Genomic DNA, 18,734 nt, shown 5'->3' on the forward strand with positions numbered 1-18,734 from the left:
TAGGTATCTAGGTGGTGGGATGGGGGTGTGATTGCTATAGAGCAAAGGGCCAGTGCACCTGAATGCCTGACACTCTGTCTCCTAGCAACTGATGGCCTGGGCCCCCCTCTGCAAAGGTGCCAACTGAAGGTGTTGGAGACAAAGGGATCAGGCGACCTCCTGGCCCAGGAAAGGAGCTGAGCAGAGAGGAGGGGCTGGAGGGGGTGGTTAGTCTGGGGCTGGCTGGGGATGAGGAGTGAGGGCAGACGTGGGGGTCTGGCTCACTGCCCCCCAGAATGGACCCGGCCGAGGGGTCCCGTTTGCTGTACCTACAAGCTCTGTTTTAGACCCTGTTCCTGTCATCTAATAAACCTCTGTGTTACTGGCTGGCTGAGAGTCACGTCTGACTGCGCAGTGGGGGGGCAGGGCCCGGTGGCCCCCCCAGGACCCCGCCTGGGCGGACTCGCTGTGGGAAGCGCACGGAGGGGCAGAGGATGCTGAATGCTCCAAGGAGAGACCCAGGAGGTGAAGCCGTGGGAGCTTCTTGCCCTGCAGACAGGCTGCTCCAAGGGAGAGGAGGCTCCCCAGAGTCCTGCCTGGCTTGGTGGGGAGCAGTTCCAGAGCATCACCCGGGACTCTGTGATACCTTGTCTTCCCAAACTGCTGACTAGACCAAGCCATCAGCTCACCAGGCTGCCGAGGCCCATCCAAACTTTCTCTGCCTTCCTCTCCCTTGCCCCAGCACCCAGGGCTGGTTACAGGCAAATACTGGGAGAGTTGGGCAGCTTCCTTACCAGGTAAACTGCTGTTCTCCGCACTACACTGAGCTACTTCCAGCAAATCACAGTCACCTTTTCCAGGTTCCCTTTTACAAGCTGTACCAGCCAACAATCCATCACAAATCTACCCTTTCCTCCTTCAGTTCGGGCTTTACACTCACCGGCACGGTCGCTGTCCCCGCCCCGGCACGGTCGCTGCCCACGGTCGCTGTCCCCGCCCCGGCACGGTCGCTGCCCCCGCCCCGGCACGGTCGCTGCCCACGGTCGCTGCCCCCGCCCCGGCACGGTCGCTGCCCACGGTCACTGCTTCCGCCCTGGAACAGTCTCAGCCTCAGACTCTTCCTGACCTCACCCCTCTGGCTCCCTGGGCATTTGCATTATTCTGCTTATAGATCTGTAGATTTGAAAGCCAGAAGGGACCATTCTGACCATCCTGCATGACAAAGGACAGAGACAACTTCTGGGGATAACTTCCGGATGAGCTTTGCACTGGTCTTCAAGGCTGAGGTTGTGAGGGAGAGTCCCAAACCTGAGCCATTCGTTTTTTAGGTGACAAATCTAAGGAACTGTCCCAGATTGAGGTGTCATTAGACGAGATTTTGGAACAAATTGATAAATTAAACAGCAATAAGTCACCAGGACCAGATGGGATTCACCCCAGAATTCTGGCCAGCCCCGAGCACAAATGTGAAACTGCAGAACTACTAACTGTCGTCTATCATTTAAATCAGCGTCTGTACCAGATGACTGGAGGATACCTAATGTGATGCCAATTTTTAAAAAGGGCTCCAGGGGTGATCCAGGCAATTACAGGCTGGTAAGCCTGACTTCAGTACCCAGCAAACTGGTTGAAACTATAGGAAAGGATGAAATTGTCAGACACAGAGATGAACATGATTTGTTGGGGAAGAGTCAACATGGCTTTTGTAAAGGGAAATCATGCCTCACCAATCTACTAGAATTCTTTGATGGGGTCAACAGGCATGTGGACCAAGGTGATCCAGTGGATACAGTGTATTTAGATTTTCAGAAAGCCTGTGACAAGGTCCCTCCCCAAAGGCTCTTAAGCAAAGTAAGCTGCCATGGGATAAGAGGGAAGGTTCTCTCATGGATCGGTAACTGGTTAAAAGACAGGAAACAAAGGGTAGGAATAAATGTTAAATTTTCAGAATGGAGAGAGGTAAATAGCAGAGTCCCCCGCAGATTTGTACTAGGACCAGTGTTGCTCAAATGATCTGGAGTTAAAATGATGGGGTCTAAGTTAGCTGTTACCACTCCGGAGAGAGATCTTGGCATCACTGTGGATAGTTCTCTGAAAACATCCACTCGATGTGCAGCAGCATCAAAAAAGCGAACAGAATGTTGGGAAAGAGATAGATAATAAGACAGAAAATAACGCCCACATCTTGAATACTGCGTGCGGATGTGGTCACCCCTTCTCAAAAAAGATGTATTGGAATTGGAAAAGATTCAGAAAAGGACAAGAAAAATGATTAGGGGTCTGGAACGGCTGCCATAGGAGAGGGATTAATAAAACTGGAACTGTTTTCCTTAGAAATGAGACAACTGAGGGGGGATATGACAGAGATCTATAAAATCATGGCCGGTGTGCAGAAAGTAAATAAGGAAGTGTTATTTACTCCATCTCATAACACAAGAACCAGGGGTCACCCAATGAAATGAACAGGCCGCAGGTTTAAAACAAACAAAAGGAAGTCTTTCATCACACAACGCACAGTCAACCTGTGGAACTCCTTGCCTGGGGATGTTGTGAAAGGCCAAGACTGTAACAGGGTTCTGTGACATTACTGACATAAACTGTGACCATATAGATCATTGCTGCAACCAAGGTCCTATAATGGCACCAAATCTTGTACAAAGGAGGCCATGTGGGGTGTCTATGGAAAGGGTGTAATTTGCTGGCTATGATGATGCTGTCTGTATGTTTGTATTATTTTTCTATTTAAGTTATGAATATTGGCTCTGTACTGGTATCTCAGTGTGTTTGACTCTAAGTAGCACCAATGAAGCATTTGGTGAGCTTCTTGAGAAAGGACTATTCTCAGTAAGTGCCCAATCAAGAAACACTTAATGGACAATGGACCTTGGGAGACTCCAATCCACATCTGAGGAGCCTTCCTGGAAAAGTTCAAGGTAGCATGTGAGCAATGGCTGCTCTATCTGCAAACTGAGTCATGCATGGACATGTGACTTGCCCATGTGACTCCAAACTCCATCTTGCTGTGATTTTCCACAGTAAGAACAAGTCCTTCCATAGGACAGAGGAGATAAAAGGCCCTGGAAGCCGGATTCAGAGAACCGTTTTCTTTCACTGGGGTGTTGGTTTTCATAACCATTTATCCCCAGGACGAGTGCACTGGTGGTGATACTGGGAGACTGGAGTGTCTAAGGGAATTGCTTGTGTGACTTGTGGTTAGCCAGTGGGGTGAGATCGATGTCCTCTTTGGACGGCGGGTTTGGTGTGTGTTACTGCCCTGCTCTGAGCAATTTGTTCTGAAGTGATATTCTCAGTTGTGTCCTGCCAGTGGCCACATCGTTACAGGTTCATGGAGGACAGGTCCACCACTGGCTATTAGCCAGGATGGGCAGGGATGGGGTCGCTAGTCTCTGCTTGCCAGAAGCTTGGAATGGGCAACAGGGGGCGGATCACTCCAAAATTGCCCTGTTCTGTTCATTCCCGCTGCAGCCCCTGGCACTGGCCCCGTCAGCAGACAGGAGACTGGGCTAGATGGATCTTTGGGCTGACCCAGAGAGACTGTTCTTACAATCAGTGCAGCCCCCCACGTTGCCCCCCAGCTTCGGCCTCCCTGCCCCCCATGGCAGTGCCCCACCCAGTGCCTGGAATCGATAATGCAGGCCTTGTGCCCAGAATCCCTCCCTGGGCATCCCGCTCTCTGTGCCCCTCCCATGGGCGCCCTGCTGGGATGCCCCTGCCCTTCCCAGCTCTGGGACTGTGGCTTATGTGGGTGGGGGCAGCTGCTGGGCAGGGCTTTGCTGGGAGCAGGGTTGGGGGCCTGTGCTGAGGCAGGGGTAGGGAGGCTGGGGGGGGTGGCGGGGGGGGGCGCTGTGCTGCCTGCCCTGCCCCCACCCTTCCACCGGGCCCATGTGTTGTTCCCGATCTGCAGACGGGAAGCCGCGCCCGGATCACCCACAGGGAGGTTTCCTTCCTGAGCCTTGGGAGGAATAACGCAAAAGGCAGGAGGAGGGAAGCGGGGGATGAGGGGCGCTGCTGGGCAGGGACTGCCAGGCCCAGGAGGGGAAGGAAGGAGCAGAGCAGCAGGGCTGGGGGGGAGCAGCATGGTGGGGCATCCAACATGCAGGCTCTGGCCCCCAAACCCCGACTGGCTTTGAAATGGGGTGATTTTTCTCCTACCATCCCGGTCGGTTCTTTCTCTTCATCTGCTGGCTGGAGCCCTGCGGGCTGCTCCCCTGTGTGCAGGGCTGGCAGTGTCACGGTGTGACCCAGTGGGAATGGTTTGAAACAGTGTGTGCCTCAGTTTCCCCTAGGTGCCGCATTGTTCTCTAGTGAGTGAAAAGGGAGTGGCTGCTCTCGGGGCAGGTGTGAACAGCGCCGGGTTTCTGGCACTTGGGCGCCACATCAGTGGAGCTCTTGAGAAGACCATGGCAAATCCAAGCACCAGGACTTTGCCATAGACCAGAGAGCTCTGGACCCCCCACCCCCTTCTGCAGGGGGCTGAGCCGCATTCCCCAGCTCGTGACCAAAGGACTGGGGGCGGGGTGAGGTGGGGGTTACATGGGGCTGCGGGAAGCGGTTGGGGCTCTCACCTGGACTCTGACCAAGGAGGCCGCACAGACAGACAGACAGACGGAGCCGGACCTGAGGGTTCCCCACAGCCGGGCTGGGCTCGGGGCTGGCCAGGACGGACCCTGCTTCACCCTTCACTGCCCCGGGCTGCCCGACGGGCCCCTAGGCCGGGCGCCAGCTAACGAGTGAACCCGGCTGTGCCCGCGCTGGGAGCGTCCCTGCCGGGGCTGGGGGAGGGGCCCTGATCCCTGCGAGCGGCCGAGTCTCCCTCGGGGGCTGTCTCGGGGGACTCGCTGCCCGGAGCTCACGGGGCCGGGGGGTGTTCAGGCCCAGAGGGCCAGTCTAGGGGCAGTGAGGCCGCGTGGCTCACCCTGGAGGCAGAGCAGGACCCCCCGGGGGCTGGCCCAGTGAAGGGGTCTCCCAGAGACCGTCCCAAAGCTGGGGGTGCAGCCCCGAGCCTGTAGGTCTGTGACACAGGCGCTGTGCCTTGGAGTGCAGACAGCCCCCGGGAGGAACCCCTCAGCTGCCCCACACCAGGGGTCTGTGACGTTACTGACATGAACTGGGACCGTATAGATCACTGCTGCAAGCAAGGTCTGGTAATGGCACCAAATCTTGTATAAAGGGGGTCTAATAAGGTGTCCATGACAAGGTTATGATTGGCTGGTTCTGGTTCTGCTGTCTGGGTGCATGTATCAGTTTTGTATTTAAAGTTACAAGTATTGGCTCTATCCTGTCTGTATTTCAAACTTGTGCTCTGCTTCTGGGTGACACCCCAGACAAGCTGGTGTCAGCTCGGCCCAGCCTGCTTGATGGCCCATTAAGGACCATCAGCTACAACTGACCCATTGAGAGAAGCAGATACACCTTGTGACTCAGCAAGGCAGGGACCTGCCTATGGACAGAACTCTGAGGTTTTTCCAGGCCATGTGCTGGGCAGCTTGTGTTTGAAACACATGGCAAGAGACTATAAAAAGCTGCTGCATCTCCTCCATCTTGTCTTCAATCCTGCTCCTTGCCTCTGGAGGGACCTTGCTGCAAACTGAAGCTCTGAACAAAGGACTGAATGACCCATCCCAGCGGGGGATGTTCCAGAGACTTGATTTGAACCTGCAGTTTACTCCATCACTGCTACAAGCCTGAACCAAGAACTTTGCCATCACTGTATGTAATTGATTCCATTTAACCAATTCTAGCTCTCATCTCTATCTTTTTCCTTTTATGAATAAACCTTTAGATGTTAGATTCTAAAGGATTGGCAACTGCGTGATTTGTGGGTAAGATCTGATTTGTCTATTGACCTGGGTCTGGGGCTTGGTCCTTTGGGACCCCCCCGCCCCAGCGTTACCCCCCAAGGCCACAGCATCATTCCCGTCCCCTGGGCACTGTCCTAGCCGGCATGTCCAGGGTTCTCCCGGCACTGGTGTTAGTCACTCAGCCTCAGTTCCCACACACAGATCAGAGCAGAGTCACGTCCTCCCTGAGCTCTGGGCAGATCGATGGCACCAGCAGGGGGTGCCGTGGGCCCGAGCGAGGGGGTGGGACAGCGGAGCCGGTCTGCAGGGCCAGCCTGGTTCAAATCCCAGGCCTTCCCAAAGGCAGTGAAGTCAGCACCTGTAGGCCCCCTCCCAACTGGGGCCTTTCCCCACATACCCCTCGGTGGGGCCTCTTCCCCCTCGGCTTCTCCAGCTCCAGTTCCTGCTTTCACTGCTTCTGCTGTCAGCTCTCTCCTGTCCGTGTCCTGCCGTCTGTGCTGCTCCACCTACAGCTCCAACTCCCGCCACGCAGCTCTCTCGATGGGGAACTGGGTCTGGAGCACATCCGGCTACTGCCTCTGTCTCTCTTGGACATTCTGGGAACCCTGCCTAGGTGTGGACCCTGCTTCTTGGACTGATCATCTGTCTCCAGCTGAGCAATCAGCTGCACCTTGATGAGCTTCCCAGCTCTTGGACCTGTCTCCCTGCCCAGCATTGCGATGACCGTAGCGAGGTGGTAACATGCCAGTTTCCTTTGGCTACCCTTGTTTTACTGCTGCACACCACTTATTGCAAAGTACTCCCGGTGAGGTCAACATCCCACTGCTGACACCAGCTGTCATGGCTCCGCAGGGTCACCCCTGGGGACAGTCTCTTGGAGGAACCCTTCCGTGTGCCAGACCCCACAAGGGGTCACCCTCTCCCTCCAGGGCCAGCCAGGTGACCTCCCCCTGCCTCATGAGACGGAGCCTCTCCCTCCTGCTTCGGGCTGTGAGCTCTGCCCAGGAAGTGCAGCACCCTCCTGAGTATTTGCCGTGTTTATTAGTCAGCTGGACACAGCCTAGGAAGGCCTTGGGGCAGCCCAGAGGAATGAAGGTTAAAGTTCAGACCATCCTGGCCAGCCCCAAGCCATCTCGGCTGCAGGGAACCCCTTGGTGCAAGCTCTGTCTCTCTGGCCGACCTCCCTGGGCAGGTCCCAGCTTCCCTCAGAAGCCAACACTTCTCACGCCTCTCAGTCCTTTGTTCTCCCACTGGGTCTTTGTTCTGCTTCCCTGCTGCGAGGGGGGATGAGTCCCTGAGTCCCTGGCACTGCTGGCCTTGTCTCGCTGGTCCCCTTGCTGCTCGAGGCCGTTCCACCCACAGAGGGAGGTGACACCCACCCATGTATCTCAGCCTGCCCTCCCTCCACGCAGTAACACTGAAACGTTTAGGGGAAACTGAGGCACACAACATATTACAGAAGATTCTCCCTGGGAATTCAGTGCCGCCTGGCTGGAGCCAGAGACCTAGGGCGGCTGGAGGGAACAGAGGCTCTCTGTGGTGTTGTGGGATCAGCGGAGACATAGGAACCCAAGAGAGAGCTGTGGTCTCCGCAGTGCCTGCCCGGGCCTGGCTCCCGCTCCCGTCGAGCCCGTGTTGAGGCTCCTTTTCCAGGCTGACCTAAGGACTCTTCTGGGCTGGGCTGCACCTTGCACTTCTCCCGTGTGGCTCTGTCGGGCAGGAGTGAGGAGCCCGCCCCCAGCAGCCCTGCTCTGCCAGCAAAGCCCCAGCACAGCCGTGCCGGCAGAGCAGGGCTCCCACGGCTGGAACCAGCGCTGTACGGGGGAGGAGGGAGTCTGAGCTCCTCCTGTGGGGCTGCGCTGGCATAGAGAGGCCAGGCTAGTCTCTAGCAGACCCCAGCCCAATTCATGGCCCTGGCCCAGGCTCGCAGCCCCCTGCCAGGGCCCAGCAGCAGCAAAGTAAATTACTGTTGGGGGGAGTCCTAAATTGACGCTTGAAGAAGCAACGCTGCTAGAGAGAGTAGCCAAAACTCTGCTGAGTGGGACTGTGACCGGAGGGGTTTCCCGGCAGCCGAGGCCTGGCCTCGAGGGAATCAGACAGAGCAGAGGGCTGAGGAGACCAGGCCCGGCGAGAAGTCGTGGTTCATGGAATTGGTAACCACCGTCTCTGTTTGCCAGGCAGGGGCTGCGTGAGGCGAGCGCAGGGTGTGTCTGTGACAGAGACGCTCGCTCCGAGGAAGGTATCGCTCTTACTGGAGCTCTTAATGTCTGACACAGGAGTTATGTGCTTAATGGAGCCCTTCACCGCTGCTGTGATTCCTTCTCAGTGCACTGCCGGGTGTGCAACTTAGTGACCGTGGGCGGTTTTCACTGGTGTGACGGTGACCTGCTCCGCCGGAGCCATTAACGAGCCAGTCGGGGCAGTCGCCCCCTGGTGCCAACATTTGGTAGCAGAGGATGGTTACTGTCATGTCCAAGAAAAAAATGGTCTGAAACGGAATCAAACTGTTTTCTGAAGTGGTGGCCTTTGAGGAGCTCGGTATCCTAAATCACTGGCATTAACCAACTAAGTCAAATAGTGTTCGGAATCAGTTCTGAGTTATAGTCATTTTAACGCGGGGGACCAGATTTAGTTACAGTTCGCAGAGAGGGAAATATACTGGGGAGCGGGGTTGTATTGGGCGTTCTGGGGTTGATGATGTTTCACAAAGGGAGACAGAGAAGCGTCGTCGAACCGGAGGACGAGGGGGACGCCCCGAAGCCTCCGGGTGTGGTTGATGAGTGTTTAAGAGAGGTGTTTAAAAGCTTCGGGTCTGATCCATGTCTGCCTGATGCCGTCCCCACACTGCATGAGGAAGTTTTGGACAACTTGCTGTTGAGGTCCTGAAGGGGTTACGGTCCCAAGAAAGCCCAACCAGCAGCACATGTCATCCGTGCTATGTCTAGTGCTGCAGATAAGCTTGTAAAGGGAGCGCGATGTTGTGCAAGAAAGTTTGGAACAGGAAGTGAAAAAACAAAACTTGCAGAATGAAAACCAGAAACCAGCATTGAATGTAACCAAGGCTCAGCAGATAACAGCTTTAACCCATACGTGTCCGGAAAGAATCACTCTACAGGTGGAAGAGGAGGAGGAGCCCCTGCCAGGGCCTCCCGCAGCCCAGCCAGTAATGATAGCAAAATGCCTCAGCCTTCACGGCAAATACGAGAGAAAGTAAATTGTCCTCTGACTGAAACTGCAACACAGGCACTGGCTAGACAAATGGACTCTGACTAAGAGAGCATGTTTGTCTTGGCTGCTGGAATACGTGGTTAGAAAACATTTCAATCCTGAAGACTTAAGGGAACCGATGATAACTTGTGCTGGCCCTACGAAGGAACGGCTTTGTTGGCAGAAACGGAGGCAGAGTGAAACCAAGGTGACAGAGACGTAGCCCGGTACTTTCTGACCCCCTCTGAACGGAGAAGAGCAGCTCTGTTAATACATCAGAAGGAAGGAGCAGGTGGTTCTTCTCGGAAAGTGATTAGTGAGGCTTCCTACAGGCTGGAATGGCTCCACCACACTGATACGGGACGTGGCAGTTGCAATGAAATAGGACAAGGCCGAGGAGGGTGTGGTAGGAGACGTGGAGTGTTCAATGGGGGATCATTGCGAGCACAGGTGTGGGCTCAGCTTCAGGAAAGGGGCAGATACGTCCCGTTTGGATAGGCAGCCTCTGGAGACTTTGCTAGCTGCTTTAAGTGATTTGACGGCAAGGACTAGGTCACAGTCAATGCTGCAGCCAGGAGTTGAGGCTGTGGGGAGTGTGGGAACAGGCCCGGGAGATCTGCCGGTGAGTTCTTGTGGCTCGTTATCCCTGGAATTGGCTCAGATGAAATTAGGAGCTCCCTGTCAGGGTGGCTCCACATTTCAGTAAAAATGCCTCACCCTTAGCAACCCCTGTCCCCAGAGGTAAATGTTAGTAGCCAAATTTCAGCCCCACATAACTGGTAAATCTTCCGTGGAAGAGGGGACAGAAGGAAACATCTAATGGTCCCTGGCATTAATTAATACAGGAGCAAAGGCAATGCTGAGTATTAAAACACCTGCCGCGGGTAGTAGAGCAAACTACATTTTAAATAAATACAGTGGTTTGTAACCGCATAACTAGGAAAAGTAGATCTGGTACAACGGGAAAAGTGAATGATTCATGTGGCAGGAAGGCTGGGAGTGAAGCAAGAGACTGTAAATAACCAGGTTGTTTCTGAAGGATTAAGAGCGTGAGCCTGGCACTGCCAGATAATACGTGGATTGGGGAAATTTCTCATGGTTTGGGCTAGAACGAAAGGGCAGTGGTCAAGGTAGTGAACAAAATATGTAAAGCAGCTCCTCAGTGTTCCTAGGCGGCAGAAGCTGTTCCCCACATTAAAAAACCAACCCCCCCTCCCATTGCAGGATCTAAAAGCACAAGGGGTAGTGAAGTGTCAAAGCCCCTGCGACTCCCCAGCCTGGCTTGTACAGAAATCGGGTGGCAGATGACATCCCATGGTTATATTCTAGCAATAGCATTGTAAATCTGCCCTCGGTGTAGCCAACCTGCCAACTAGACTGGCCAGCGCAGGTCTCTGTACTGAATTCGTTATTTGTTAATTGTTTCTTTGACATGTTGTTCACCTCTTTGAATCGAGAACAGGCTACATTATAAGAACTCCCGAGCTCCTGTTAACACCAAAGAAACTGATGCCTGCGCAGGTACAGAAGAAGATCCGGGTAGCAAATTTGATGCAAACATTGGAAAACATCTGGACAGAGAAATCAACACAAGCAAAAGGAAGAGCCAAAGGCATTAAAATATCAATGAAAAATAGAAAACACAGTAATGCTTAAAATTGGTGAACAAAGGTAAAATAAAGGAAACTTTCCCGTTACCAGGTAAGTATATGGCCAGGCCCGTGGCAGTTTAGTAACCACTCCGGATGGAGACGTGTAAAAACATTCTGATCAAATCCAATTATACTTGCCAAGGGACTAAATATAAGCAATTTCAGAAATCAATGCACAGTCTGTATTAACCTGTAAGGTCCGGTCAGAGCCTGGTGTGTTTTGTTTGCGTATGTTTTGCAGGTTAATCTCTGAATGTGTGGAAGCAAGAAGTGTGCTGTGAAATGTGCTATGGCTGGTTGGCCATGTGATTACTAGACCTGTCTGTGCTACAGGATTCCAGCTGAAGAATAAGCAAGAAGATTGTTAAATTACTCAAATTTCAATACAGTGAGCACCCTTCTTAGGGACACAAGCATGAAAACCGCTGAGTCAAACTAAAGGTCCATCTAGCCCAGCATCCTGTCTTTTAACAGTGACCAGTGCCAGGTATTTCAGAGAAAATCAACAGAACAGGCAATGATCATAGAATCATAGAACATCAGGGTTGGAAGGGACCTCAGGAGGTATCTAGTCCAACCCCCTGCTCAAAGCAGGACCAACCCCAACTAAATCATCCCAGCCAGGGCTTTGTCAAGCCTGACCTTAAAAACCTCTAAGGAAGGAGATTCCACCACCTCCCCAGGTAACCCATTCCAGTGCTTCACCACCCTCCTAGTGAAATAGTGAAAATCACTGCAGCCCACGCCCAGCTTCTGGCAAACAGAAAACACCTTGTTATAGTCTTGGCCTTTACAACAGTTTCTGACAAGAAGCTGCATAATAATTTTCCTGTATTTATTTCAAACCTGCTGCTTAGCAATCTTAACCGGTAACCCCTCGTTCTTGTGTTCTAAAGAAGAAGTAAACAACACTTTCTCAACAAGAGTCAGGATTTCATAGACCTCTATTGTATTCCCCTTTACTTATCTCTTTTCCAAGTTGGAAAGTCCTAGTCAAATTAATATATGGAGACATACACCTATCTCCTAGAACTGGAGGGGACCCTGAAGGGTCATTGAGTTGAGTTCAGCCCCCTGCCTTCACTAGCAGGACCAAGTACTGACTCTGCCCTAAAATGGCCCCCTCAAGGATTGAACTCACACCCCTGGGCTTAGCCAGCCACTGCACAAACCACTGAGTTATCCCTCCATTAACAGCTTTGTTAATCTTTTCTTATATAAAGTTGTTCCAGACCCCTGATTATTTTAGGTGTTTTTTTCTGTGCTTTTTTTTCAGCTATGGCTGTTGCACAGTAAGTGACTGTTTTCCGGGATCTATACACAATGATTCCAGAACCGTTTTCCTTTTGGGTGGTAGCAGCTAATTTAAACCCCATTCTTTTATATATATAGTTGGAATTATGTTTTCCCAACGTGCATTTCTTTGTATTTGTCAGCAATGAATTTCCTCTGCTTAGTCACCCAGTTTTGTAAAACCCCTTTGCAACTCTTCAAAGCCTGTTTTGGACTTGACTATCTTGAGGTTTTGTGTCGTTTGCAAATTTTTGCCACTTCATTGTTTGCCTTTTTAATATATAGGTCATTTAACAGTATTACCTTTTCCCAGTACATAGGGTGACCAGACAGCAGGTATGGAAAATCGGGACAGAGTGTGGGGAGTAATAGATGCCCATATAAGAAAAAGCCTCGAATATCGGGACTGTCTCTATAAAATTGGGACATCTGGTCACCCTGAGTACAGACCCCTGGAAACGCTACTGTTTTCCTCTCTCCATTCTAAAAACTAACCAGATATCCTTGCCTTTTGTCTCTTATTGATCCATAAAGAACTTTCTCTCTTATCCCGTAACAGCTCACCTTGCCTAAAACGTCCGTGAGAGTTCAAAGACTTTCTGAAGAGCTGAGTACACTAGATTCACTAAATCACCTTTTCTGGATCCTTGTTAATCCTCTCAAAGACTTCTCGTAAACTAATCTTTACTATAATGTCTTAACTGTGAATATGAATGCAAATTTCTTTAGTTGGTCTATATTGGCTTTATTCTTCTTGGGTGTTCTAGGTTGCTAGGGAGACCTTAATTACCCAGTGGCCTCACTGGTTGTGTAATAGGCTTTCTGCTTTCGATATACTCTCAGTATAGGAAAATCTCAAAATCTGAAAGCAGCCTCCAGGCTTAATTCTGTGAGGAGGGGAAAGTTTAAAAAAAAAAAAGCTTTTGGAAAGTCTCAATTCCAGTATTGGGAGAGATAACGGTGCAGATTTAATCAAAGTCTTAGCCAAAGTAAACCTTACTGTGGGCAGCAACTGGAAGCCAACCTCTGCAAAAAAGTCCTGTACAAAACTCACATTAGAGTTGTTTCCCTGATACTGTTTACTCTAGCAGCATTTATTTCACTAGGTTCACAGAGGGGCGAAAAGAAAGCAAAGTAAAAGGGAATAAAAGACATTTCTATCCAGTTAACTGATTTTCCAGTACAGAGCTCTCCACAATTCAATGAAGGAATGTCGGTAAAGGGGATGCTAAGAAGGAAGAATGGGGAAGATCGGGAAATCTGGCACCCTGTGGTAACAGAATCTGTCATTCCCTTTGAGGCCATAAAAGACGCTCAGGGAATGTGGACATTTCATGTACCAAATAAGGCTTGTAGTTCTGTGTGGGAACAGGGATTAACAGCCAAGATATTCACAAACGGGTGGCAAGACGCTTCAGGAAAACATGCTGTAGTGGTTCTGAGGGGATATATCCAACTAGCAAAAGGTGTTTAGGGACCTCAAGGGCAACAAATGGTGCCTATGCATTGGAGGCCAAGGTAGCCCAGCAATTAGTATCACATAAAGAAACCCCTCAGACATCGGGGAAAAGCACCCCAAGAATATATAACTCAAGGGGCTTGGTTTAAAACTAAAATTCCAGTCATAAATACAGGATCGACTCACTGAGCATGTGGAGATGTGTCACTGCAGCTGTAATTGGTGCCCCCTGAACATGTTCACTGGGGTCTGGGAATAAATCTGTGTGTAAAGCATCCAAACAAATGTGCCCTGACATAAATGTGCTTTAAAATGTCGTACTCATATGGGGACAGTCTGCACCAGAGGGGAGAATAAACATGGGTTAATGTAACCAAATCAACACAAAATGTATGAAATGGTTAATTCCAGATTGCAGCCATAGTGTATACACACACACAAGGTCAGTCCCTGAGGAGTGACCAATCAGCAGTCTGTCACCTCGCAGACTCACCAGGCTCATGCTCTCACCCTGCACCAGGCACACCCTGCAGGCAGGCCTCCCCTCACACTGTTCCCGGGGGGAAAACAGCCTGAGCGATCTCGGCCTCCCTGGGTCCGACCTCAGGGCATTTAGCAGCCCTGCAGTGAGTCAGCCTGGGCATGGCTCCTGGGGCGTATTAACAGGTACACAGTGTGGAACGGACGTGGTGGCACAGGAATCGGTAACTTTTAGCCAAGTCCATCTTGGACTCCCCGCCTCTCTCCCAGCCACAGACTGTCCAGCGTCCAGCAACCCAACCTCCAACACGCCTATTGCCCCTCCTCCTGGTCTCCCGCTCACTTCCTGGGCAAAGGGTCACCTGGTCGCATCCCCCTCCTAGGCTTTAGGTTCTGAAAAGCACCTTCTATAGCTTACTACAGGCACCTGGAGTGGCTTTACCTGCCCCCAAGTCACACAACCTTGTTCCTCCCACCTAAGCGTTGGTGCAACGTGCAGGAAAACTAAGGCACCACCCAGTATTTATGCAAAACAGTCAGCTCTCACATAGACTCTCTTACAACAAAACCATGTACCAGCGCCTGGCAAATGAAACAGGGTGCAATGGAGTAGTACCCGAAGGAAATGGATTATGGGGAATACTGTCAAGGAGTGTGGGGGAGTCCGGGCCCTGCACCCCCGGCTCCCTGCGATTCACCAGGACTCTCAGCCAGCCAGGAAAGCAGACGTTATTTAGACGGCAGGAGCACAGTCCCAGACAGGTCTTGCCAGTACAGACAACAGGACCCCCTTTAGTTAGGTCCATCTGAGGGCCCCAGGGAGGCCACAGCCTTGTTGGTCAGGGCCCCTCTCTTTCCCAGGCAGCCCCAAACTGAAACTCTCCCCAACCTCTCACTCAGCCCCCCCCGGCTCCTCCCCCAGCCTTTGTGTCCTTTGTTCAGTGTCCGGGGCAGAGGTGTCACCTGGCCTCCAACCCCCCTCCTGGGTTCTCAGGTTACATGCTCAGGTATCCTCCCTTCCCCAAGGCAGGCCCGGGCCGTCCCAGCACAACTCCCCTGCCACCTTCCCAGGTCAATACTCCCGACTCAGCATTCACAGAACACAGCCAGAACATTCCCACTTCCTCACAAATACCCAAAGTGAACTGATACCAACTGGGATATGAAAACACAAACTAGTCAAGGCACACCACACCAAACAGAACGGTCACCCAGCCTGATAATGTCTGTAACAGGTGTGTGGGCTCGAAAACATAACATTGTTAAAAAAACTGTAGGAAAAATAATCTCTCAGATGTGTGCTTGGTATAATGTTGTATGTCAAGTAACAGCATAAAATGGAGTCGAAAGGACAATGTTATTTTCAATCTCTAAAACTGCAGCATTGTTCCTTGTATGTTTCTGTTTTGAATACCAAATGTGTACGCAATGCACACAAAAACAAGCTTTACGGAAAACGTATAAGATTGAGCTGTTGGACTGTGCTCTCAAAATCACAAAATAATGCTTTACATTTGATAAAAACCAGAAAAGGAGACACATGATCTAACAGTTAGTGTACAAATTGCGGGTATGATTGATGCGCTGTTACAATTATCTGTGGTAACTGAATATCGAATGGGGGACCGTTGCGATGGTGCCGAATTGGTGTGACCGTAGTGAATGGATGGTGAGGACATGGCTTGACATGACTGAGCTGTGGAAGAGGATTCTGGGAGCAGAATCCTTCTCTTAGCATCAGGCAGACGGCAGAGGTGAAGCTGACTGGCTCCATGCTGCATGTCTGATCCATACTGATCTTTGGGTCGGCGACTATGTCCCCTTATGTGACCGGGGTCCCGGTGGGGAGCCAGCAGTGGTCACTCAATCAGGGTGAACTGCAGAGATGGGGCAGACAATCCCCATAAAGCTGGTGGATATTCCAGTACTTAGATTCACCAAACCAGCACAAAACAGCTTCTTTATTACCTGCCTGGTTACTCAGGAGTCCAAACAGCACAGTTCCCTTAGAGTGCCCAGTCTCAGGCCTCCATCCAGGTACCCACGTCAAATATGATGAAAATTTCTGTAAATCTTATTTCATCATATAAAAGAAAAGGTTCTACCAATCCCAAAGGATCGGACATGTTACCTCCCAGGTTAACGAATGTTTCAGATCTTACCCAAATACACGCTGCAGCCAGTTCTTATTAACTAAACTAAGATTTATTAAAAATCAAAAGACAGAGAGTGTGGTTAAGAGATCAATGTACAGACAGACATGCGTTCAATGCATTGAGGTGCAGAGTCACAGCAGAGCTGGTGAGCTTTGTAGTTGCAAAGAGGTCCTTTAGCATTCAGGTCATAGGTCATAGTCCAATGTCCAAATCTCATATTCAGGGCGTCCCAGCCTAACTGGGACCTCAGTCTTGAGACTCAAACTTCCCCTGATGAAGCCTAAGCAGATCTGAGATGACAGAATCAGGACCCAAGGATCTTTTAGACAATTTCATGTCCTCTTTGACAAGTTGGAGTTCCTCAGGGAACAAAAGGTCATTAGGATGACTTTGAAGGAGGGCCATCACCGGTACTTAGCTATAGAATTAACATAAGGCCATTTGCTGGTTCCTCCACCATTCACAGTACATTTCAAGGCGAGATGAATATCCCGTGTTTACAATTCATTTACATGCTAGGGTGATCTCTGAACTATCAGAATACAGTATAGACAGGGACTGTTGATTACATCGTTGATCCTACTCATACATATGTAAATACACAGAAACACAAACATTATCTCCCCACATGTCTTTTGAAGGTTGTTGTTAGGATATAGATATTCAGGCCTGTCTGCAAAGGCCTATACTTTAAGAATGTAGGTGTATGTTTATCACTTAGCTAGTTATAGAGGTATAAAAGAAAGAATCAAAATCACTGTCTGTGGAATGGCCTTCTCTTACTGGGACAGTCTGAGGCCTGGTTCTTCGGCTAAGCAGCAAAGGCAGCCATAAGCTGGGAAGTGTCTGGTCACATCCTCCCATTCCAAACTAGTCCCATTGAAATAAGGTGCGATTGGGCTGTTAGGAATCCAATCCTGCCCTGATATTCCTCCCACCTCCAGAGAAAGGGAAGAGCCTAGAAGATGTAAAAGGAAACTTAGTTTGATCGTTTGATCGCAGCCTGTCTGGCAAGACTCACTTATCAATAGACACAGCTGGAGAACCCTTCTGTCTGTACAGGTGTAGCTGTGAAATCCTCACTCTGTATTGTTTGTGTGTTTATTTGCATGGTCTCTGGCTGGGTCTGTGGTTGCTTCTGTCTGCTGGATAATTAATTTTGTTGGGTGTGAACCAATGAAGGTGGTGGGGTATAATTGGTTAAATAACCATGTTACAATGTGTCAGGATTGGTTAGTTACATTTCAGTAAAATGATTGGTTAAGGTCTAGCTAAGCAGAACTCAGGTTTTACTATAGAGTCTGCCGTCAGTCAGGAAGGGGTGTGGGGGGGAAACAGGAACAGGGACTGGGGATGGGGGAATTGGGATCATGTTGTGCTAAAGGGGGGATGGGAACAGGAACAGGGACACAGGCCAGGCTCTGTGGTGTCAGGGCTGGGAAGGGGACACTGAGGAAGGAAACTGGACTCCTGCTGGCTGGAAGTTCACCCCAATAAACACTGAATTGTTTGTGCCTTTGGACTTCGGGGATTGTTGCTCTGTTCACGCGAGAAGGACCAGGGAAGTGAGAGGGTGAAGGAATAAGCCCCTTAACAGTTGTGACGCAACAGGGAGCGGGGCCGGGCGGATTTGACCTGGGAATGTCGCAGGGGGGTTACATTGGGGATGGGGGACTTACCTGGAAGGAAGCTCCCTGAGCTGTAACCTGAGCCGCAGGCGGGTGGGAAGAAGTGACACCTTCTAGACCTGAGACTGGACAAAGGAGAGGAGGAGCTGGGGGGATGGGGGGAGAGAGCTACTGGAGGAGTTTTTAGTTTCAGTTTGGGGCTGGGGGGTGCAATGCAGGGAACCCCAAGCTGGGGTCTAAGCTCCCTGTCCCCCAGAAGGACTTGACTGATGGGTCCTGGTTGTACCTACAAGCTCTGCTGTAGACTGCGTTCCTATTGTCTAAGGGTACGTCTTCACTACCCGCCGGATCGGCGGGTAGCAATCGATTTCTTGGAGTTTGATATATCGCGTCTCATCTAGAGGCGATATATCGAACCCCGAACGCGCTCCCGTCGACTCCGGAACTCCACCGGAGTGAGTGGTGGTAGCGGAGTCGATGGGGGAGCCGCAGACGTCGATCCCGCGCCGTGAGGATGGGTAAGTAATTCGAGCTAAGGTACTTCGACTTCAGCTATGCTATTCACGTAGCTGAAGTTGCGTACCTTAGATCGACCGCACCCCCTAGTGTAGACCAGGCCTAATAAACCTTCTGTGTTACTGGCTGGCTGAGAGTCCCGGGAATCGCAGGAAGAGGGGTGCAGGGCCCGGACCCCCCACACTCCGTGACAAGGGTTATTTATTCTGCAGGATGTTTAACCCTTTCTAGCCATGCGTCACACAATACTGATCTTTGGGTCAGCAACTCTGTCCCCTTGAAAGCAAACGACCCGCGTAGAACATCCCGAGTGGCGCATGGGCTGACCGGGGCATCTCGACCCCGTTGAAGGACATCACGCGGGGGGCTGAAGTGAAGGATTGATATGGGCGTGACTGTGGGGTAAGGGTCAGTTGACACCACTCTGCAGGCTCCTCCTAAAGTATCAGTTAGGTACAACTCAGTAGCCACACGCCCACCGGGCGCTTGCAAGGCATGTGACTCCTCTGAGGAAAAAGTATAAAAATCAAGCAAAGTAAATT

This window comes from Mauremys reevesii, linkage group 2 (assembly GCF_016161935.1).
Source record: "Mauremys reevesii isolate NIE-2019 linkage group 2, ASM1616193v1, whole genome shotgun sequence".
Taxonomy (NCBI): Eukaryota; Metazoa; Chordata; order Testudines; family Geoemydidae; genus Mauremys; species Mauremys reevesii.